Genomic DNA, 7417 nt, shown 5'->3' on the forward strand with positions numbered 1-7417 from the left:
AAGTTTTGCCTAACATTGATTTTTGGACAGCCATGCATACTTAAGAAAAACACCATAAACATCATCATAAACATTATAAAACTCATTCAAGATCCAAACTCAATCAATAACAAGACAAACTATCAAACAATTGCAAAACAATTCAAATCAAAAGACCAAATCAATAGAGTTAGGGTTCTTGAACATAAAGTAAAGTTTATAGATGATTACTTAAGTAATATGGCTGATATTGATGATATATAAAGTCCCTTGCAGCAGCCCCAAGCTTCCTTCTTCCTTCTCCAGCCGCCAAAAGACCACAACCGCCTTGCTTCTTCTATTTTTCTTTCTTCTTTGGCCGGCGGCTGCTGTTCCGATCGCAACCCTATGTTAGGGTTTTGGCTTCTTTGATTTCGGGTATATTGGATGAATCATGGCAGATTTTCCTTGTTATTAATTAAATATAATATTATAAAAGGCTTTTAAGAAGTGGGCTTGGGTCGGGCCTTGACTTATAAGTTTGAAAGTTGCACAATTAAGCCCCTAAACTCTTCCAATTTAACTCTTTTTTCCACCAAACTTCATAGCCTACAAGAAAACAATCATCTTTGTAATATTAAGCATAAACAACCATAAAACATAATAAGTAAACTAAAAAGCAATTAAAACATGATAAAAATGATACGAAAAGTAAGTGTGTTTCACTACACATCAGCCTAACTCTGACTCTCTCTACGGGTGGAAGGAAGGGCAACAGCCTTGTCAAGGCGCCGGCCAAGCCCACTCAAAGTGAAGCGATTTATACCGAGCAAGAACCTGCACTAGAATAGGAAAAGCCAGACATTCCTTCTTTTCAGAATTCCAGTCCTGCGGGCCTGCCCGAACTGCCTGATTTAAAAAAAGACTCGCGGGTGCGAGTCTTCCTCGGTTGAAGTAAAAAAAGTCCTCCTCCTTTATCTTATTCCTACCATCTGGGGCGAAAGGATGAGACAGAATAGCGTGTCATTTCAGAACCGTTCATAAGCTTTCCCTTGACTAATCTAAAAGTAAAGGCAGCTATCTGGATAATTTTGGGCTGAAGGCATCACAAGATCGAGAGGAGCCATCTTGATTCGGACTAGAGGAGGAAGGAACCTGAGCCCGTAGGTGTAGGAATCAATCCACTGTCTCGTTGCCAATTAGAGTAGAGCCAAAGGCAGCTATCGCGATGAATTGTTACAAAGTGTCCCCTCCTTCTGGTGAAGCTTCTAGAAGGCCGATCACTACATAGAGAGATCCATATACCAGTCATGAGCGAGAGAGAAGCCTAGAGAGATGAGATGAATCCTCAAGCCACTGTGATAATGCTTGGGGGAGGTATGTGTATGTATTTTAGAGATTGGAAGCTTGGTTCTGCGTCAGCGTTTCGTTGATAATAATAGAGAGGCTTACATTTGGTGTTGTTCAACCTTGACAGGTACATGGGGCTGCAGATTCTTAGAGAAAGAACAGGGCATTTCAATTCTCATATTTGACTCAACTTTTAGATTGCTGGCTTGGGAGGATGTCTGTACGCCTAAAGGGAGGATTAGGCATTCGTCAAATGAATCAAGTGAATGTGGCCCTGCTCGACGCTTGGAGAGACTCTGTATCGACTGAATCGTGTTGGGCGAAAATATGCTCATCAAAGTACATGCATAACAACTAGGACAGATCTTGTATTAATCTACTATAACTACAGGATAGAAGGATAGAGTCCAAGGAACCTAAAAAACTCGAAGAAGAGCGACAAGTTCTCGAACAAACAGCGGGAGAAGCCGACTGAGCCTGTTACATTGATAAAATGCAGTCCTATAATCACCATCTTAAAAAAGAAAAAGGAACATACTACGACCAGTAAGCTCAGCACGAGTATCGACCTACTGAGGCAATGACCCCACTTTACATAAAAGTGCATATTGAAGGAGTCTTGGTCGATGGAGGGGCTGCGCTTCTTTGTTCGCTAGGCTTTCGCGCTAATCACGAATCCTTAGCTTGGTTCCCGGCTTTGAATTCGCGCTAAAGCTTAGCCCCGTCTGCGGTTGACAACTTAAACCCTTTTGCCCATATTGGCCTTCACTCAAAACGATCGGTTCGAGTCTGCTGCTGCAATTGGCAATGAATTGGATAAGCGGTGGCCTTCTTTTCTTTTCAAAACTAATACCACATCTTTTTAAGAAATATCTTAAGAGAAGAAAGGCATTCTATCCCCTTTGTGTCTTTCTTCTAGGCGGAGCTCCCGCCATCTACTAGCATTGTGGTTTGGAATCGATTCTTTATCAATAGTCCACCCTTTCTTTGAACCTTGTCAATGATCGAACTTAAATTAAAGATATGAACTGATTGCCATTTGATGAGTAACTGAGAACAAAGGAGAGGGATATGGAAAGAATGAAGTAATGAAAGAGGAAGTCATTGCTAGTAGTAACGACTTGTCACGATCCATTGGTTCATAAAGAATCCATGTCCTAGGTGTATCAAAAAACATTCTTTTCACTAAACGTATACAATAAAATAGAGTGAAAGGGTCCATCCCGAAACCAAGGGGGGTACTAACTAACAGCTGAGTCATCTTCGAACCGCAGGAGATAGTAGCCCATCATACGGCTCACCAACTTCACTTGCCTCTATGGGGGGCTCGCTTCCGGGCAGATTCGGATCACTTACAATACATGGCTCTATGAAGGAAGGGCTTGATGAAAAATGACAAAAGAAAAACTTCTCCCATCGCATCATTAACCGGTGTAGGATTAAAGATCAGGTCCAGGATTCTAGTCAAATCGACCTTCCCTCTCATCTCAGGGGTGAGGCAAGGAATTCAAGCAAATGTTCGTTCTTCAATCTCTCGGCTGCTCAAGAAGTTGGACTAGCTGCTCCTCCGACCCGGAGTGGATTCTAGTGGAAGGGCAGAGCAAAGCCTTGCAGTAGGAAGGTGTTCGTTGCTGGGACGGGTTCAAACTGGACTGAAGGGAGGAGGAATTCAATAGTCCTCTCTTCCTGGGGATTCATCACTGGCTAGGGCTTTTGAATCAAAGCATGCGCATCTGCAACTAAGAGGGAGCAGTAGATCGTCGATGGAAGAGCCATGTCAGTAAACTTCTATTGGGACTTTTATGGATTATGGATTCGACTAGAGGGACTCCTAACAGCAAACTAGTATAAAGGGCCCGCCCCCGCAGGAGGCGCCAGCCGGATCGACCAACAAATGATAGGCCAGAGGGATGGGCTCCTTCGACTAATCAGTGATCCCTGGGCCTACCTAACACAGATGTCCCTGAAATAGGGGATTGGTTGATTGGAAAGCTCGGGCAGGAGTAGGACATTCCATACAATTCCGATTCGCTAGCCTCTCAAATCCCATTTTTTCATTGGGTGAATTCTAAGGTTCCTTATTCCGGTTGTAAAGCGGAAGAAGAGGGAGAAGGGGCACAACCCCACCAGCAGCCCACAATTCCGACCCGAAAGGAATTGCAAATGAAAGAAGGATCTGTGTGTACTATCCATAGAGTGGAGTAACTATTCTGAATCTCCTCTTCTCTATCTCCCCCTTTTTTACCTTCGGCTATTACCAGCCCAACTTTGGATTTGTTTGAAAATAATATAACCAAGGTGGCGTTCATTCAATCAAAGCTTTTATGCCCTAGCACTAATGACTCTCTTTGGAAAGAAAGGAATGCAGGGAACAAGTCTTTCCTTTCCACTGGTTCTTGAAAGCTCTCAATCCCCGCTTCTCCCATATTGATTCTCCCTCTCGCATCGGTTCTGCATCAGATAATGAGCCCATGCGCAAACTTTATCTTTTATTGTATTGGCGCCCGGTAAGGTAGGCTATTAGATTGAGTCGAAAGCCTACCGGCTCTGATTCGAGCGAGAGCCCAAACGCGGGAGGTGAGAACATCTGGATCGAAGGCTCCACTGTTCTGAATAGTGAGAAAGACTTTTGCAAATTTGATCAAATTGATCGATCATTTTTGAATATCTTAGGTGGGCCAACCGACCAACCGAGTTGGGCTGGGCGTCCATGTCACAAAACCTTTCTCTAGCCAAGAATCCCATTATTGATCGAATCTAGGCGGATCCAATTCATTGGCAAATGAAATATCTACCCTCAGAAAAACCTAGAAAAGAGGAAGAGTCACTAAGACAAGAGCTAGGTAAGCAAGCAAGAAGGAGAGGCTAGAAAAGGCAGGGGCTCTCCTCTTTAGGAAGATTGTGTCCAGGATCTGGTAATCTAAAGATTGCTTCTTCTGGTCGGCTCGTATTAGCCTGTGCTTTATTACAGGTAGTCATTCCCCGGTTCCTTTAGTCTTTTCAATGGTACTTGAATCTTAAGTCGCGGTCATGTCTCGCCCCCCGGTATAGTGACCGGTTCCTTGTTTTACCCGAATTTCATCAGTTCAGGCTCAAGTGCCTGTTCATCCATCTTCATTCCGAAGGCGAGCATATCCATTGAGTGACTGTAACTACTATCGTTTACAGTCAATAGTTCTTAACCAACCCTTTTTAGAGCTTTATAAAGCTTTAAGAGAGAATAGGGAGTAAGGGGGACCTTCCTTCATTAGAAATTGGACCCAGACTTTCTTTCTTCTCCTACGGAGCCCTGATAAAGTAACCGGCGGCAGGTTAGTACAGTTCTCCTGCTTGCGGTTTTTTTCCTGCGCAGATTCAGGAGCCTTCTTCTTTCTAAAAAGAAAAATAAAGAAAAAAAAAGAAAAAAAAAAGAGAAGAAAGGTTTGGTTACGGGAACCAACGGTGACGAAGGTTACCTACTTTCGGTGGACGTGGAGCCAACGAATTCAGTCGAACAGCGTAACGAGTCTAAGGTTACAGAAGCGTTCGCCAACTTTGATAGGCATAGCATTGCAAGCAAATAGAGCAGAGAGCTTACCCTTTCTTTCTATTAGAGTCGTGAACTTGTTGTACTCGGTCCTAAAGGGAGAACCTTTCTGCTTACTTGCTATATCCCCGCGTCCTTGCGCGGCTCGGCTCGTTCTTCGAGCCCTGCTTCCCCCTCTCCCCGTTTACCGTCCAAAATAGGCCGTATGGAGTATAGCCAAGTGGTAAGGCATCAGTTTCTGGTACCGGTATGCAAAGGTTCGAATCCTTTTACTCCAGATTATGAACACCCGATCGGATCTATCAAAAACGAGCTGACGACTACAGGGGAAGCGTCTGACTGCAGTCCCTGAGCCCAGCTTGTAGCAAGCCAAAAGTTTGACTTGAGCCTACTTTGCTAAGAGAAGAGAGAGAAGGAAAAGACAGACGGCAGAAAGCAATCCTTCCAACTGCGGAGTTGAACACAACACTGACTTCGGCCAGTTTCTTTCATCAATCTCACGGACCTTGCTTAACTCTTTGTTCCGTAAATCGGTGGCTGGTTGATTTGATCGGACCCCGGAAACGCGAGAGCCTAGCCCGAGAGGAATGCATGGTTCCCCGGCGCTTCATGGGGCTGACGTTAGCAGTCCCCCTCCCTCTAATCTAAGCCTACCTCGCTCGCCTAGGCCTGCTGGCACAATAATGGAATGACAGAGCTAACCTGCTTGCTTGTGCAGGCGATGACCGCTCGGCTAGGGCGCGACAGAGGAGCTTCGAGTGACTTTTTTCTTTGCTCTTCGACAGCCCGTCACTCGAAGCTCTGCCATTTTCTTTGTCCCGTGCTGTCTTCCTCCAGTTGCCCCCACCCAATAGGCCTGCAATCAATTGCCCTTCTCGTTCTCATCAAACAAAAGACAATAACCTTTTGACGGCAAGCTAGCCTCGCCTACCTTATCTATAGGCATTTCTATCCGCCCGCGCGCGAGATCAGATCGACTACTCTACTACCATCATGCCGAATTTCTTCAATAGGACGAAAAATGAATAGCTTATTCATAATCTTAGAGGCCCTGCACCGCTGCATTCAATTGCTCTGTCATAAAGAAAGGGAAGGAAATCTTTTTTTTATCAATCGCATGAACCTGCCTTTCTTTCTTTGCCAGGAGGGGTGGGCCAATCACTAATGGATCTCTCAACGAGAGCCTCATTCTGTCTAGAGGAAATTTCTTAGGTTTAGGTGGATCCGGTTGATTATGCGATTCAGTAGATGATTCAGAAGTTGGTTCAGCGATAGATGTAGTCGATGGGCTAAATCGTCAAACTCCTCATTGCCCCAATCTTCCCTGTAGGCTCCCTGCTCCGCCAGCGCGACAACTGTCTGAATCATTTGACGCTTTTTCTCACTGAGCAGGCCCTAGACTTCTACTTCAGGTTCGGGGAGCTCCGGTAGGGGAACTTGAGTCTCAGCTGAACCTTCCATTATTATCTCTCATTTCCCGCGAATTTTCTCCATTTTGCTCGGTCGGGGAGCGGAGGTACCCTCGAGCGGTGGCTGGGCAGTGCTCTTTGTGGTAGCGGGAGTAGAACTCGGAAGGACATAACCCCGACCAACCGGCCTGTACTGCTAAAGAAAAAGGGCTATGGAGATGAATGCCAGTTTTGATTTGACTAGGTTAGAGAAGATGATGGTAAGGCTAATCCAATCAGTGGAAACCATATCCAAGGGCATGTCTGCAATGCGTTCGGCATTCCTCCGTAGCTCCTTTGTCACTCTTCAATCCTCCTAACTTCAGTTATCCGATATTCGCCTTCATAAATCAACATCAGTCCCCAGAGAGATCCATCCGACGGTCTTTCACTCTCTCGCGTCGTCTTCCCAGTTATCCTTTATATGCAGGTAAGATCAGATCGAATGCTCATTCTGGCTTCTCTCCCACTACTCCACTCTATTTATTATTATTATTTAACTATTTTAGATTGAACAAAGAACAACTTATGCTTCTAATTGATTCCTAGCTAGCTAAGATGCTAGCCCAAAAAGTGCTCCTCGATAGATGGAATCTCCAGGGATCGAGCTAATCTTTCTTTCGCTTGTAAGAAGCATTATGCTTTGTCTACCAATTCCTTTAAGAGTTCTTACAGGAGAGGCTTAACTCCCGCTGAAAGATGAGACGAGACTCTTATTCTCCTCCCACCCATATACCAGACCAAAATGATAAAAGAGCTTTCTCACGTCCATCTATCAGTCTTATTTCCTCCAGCTCCCTTGCTATTGTAGCAGCTTCGGACTTTGCCTCATCTAAGGGGTCGGGGGTGGGGTTTAGAAAGAGTAAAGTTACTAGTTATGCCTGCCTGGCAGTGAAAAAGCAATCGATCATACGACCCCTTCAAAGATCTATCTATATTTTCTTTCTTCTACAAAGAAAGAAAACTGTCAAGCAAGGAAGGCGCAGTAAAGAAAGCCTTTTTTCGATCTTGATTATAGGCCGTAGTACCTACCCGCTTTCACAGGCTTTTGAGTAAAGATAAATGGCCTTCTAGCACCTCTCCTTTCAGTTGAGTGGCTTCCTAGATAGGGAGTACGAGAGGTAGTAAATGAGAG

This window comes from Bidens hawaiensis, unplaced genomic scaffold (genome assembly GCF_021521415.1).
Source record: "Bidens hawaiensis isolate Kalapana, Puna unplaced genomic scaffold, B.hawaiensis_p1.1 tig00062045_1, whole genome shotgun sequence".
Lineage (NCBI taxonomy): Eukaryota > Viridiplantae > Streptophyta > Magnoliopsida > Asterales > Asteraceae > Bidens > Bidens hawaiensis.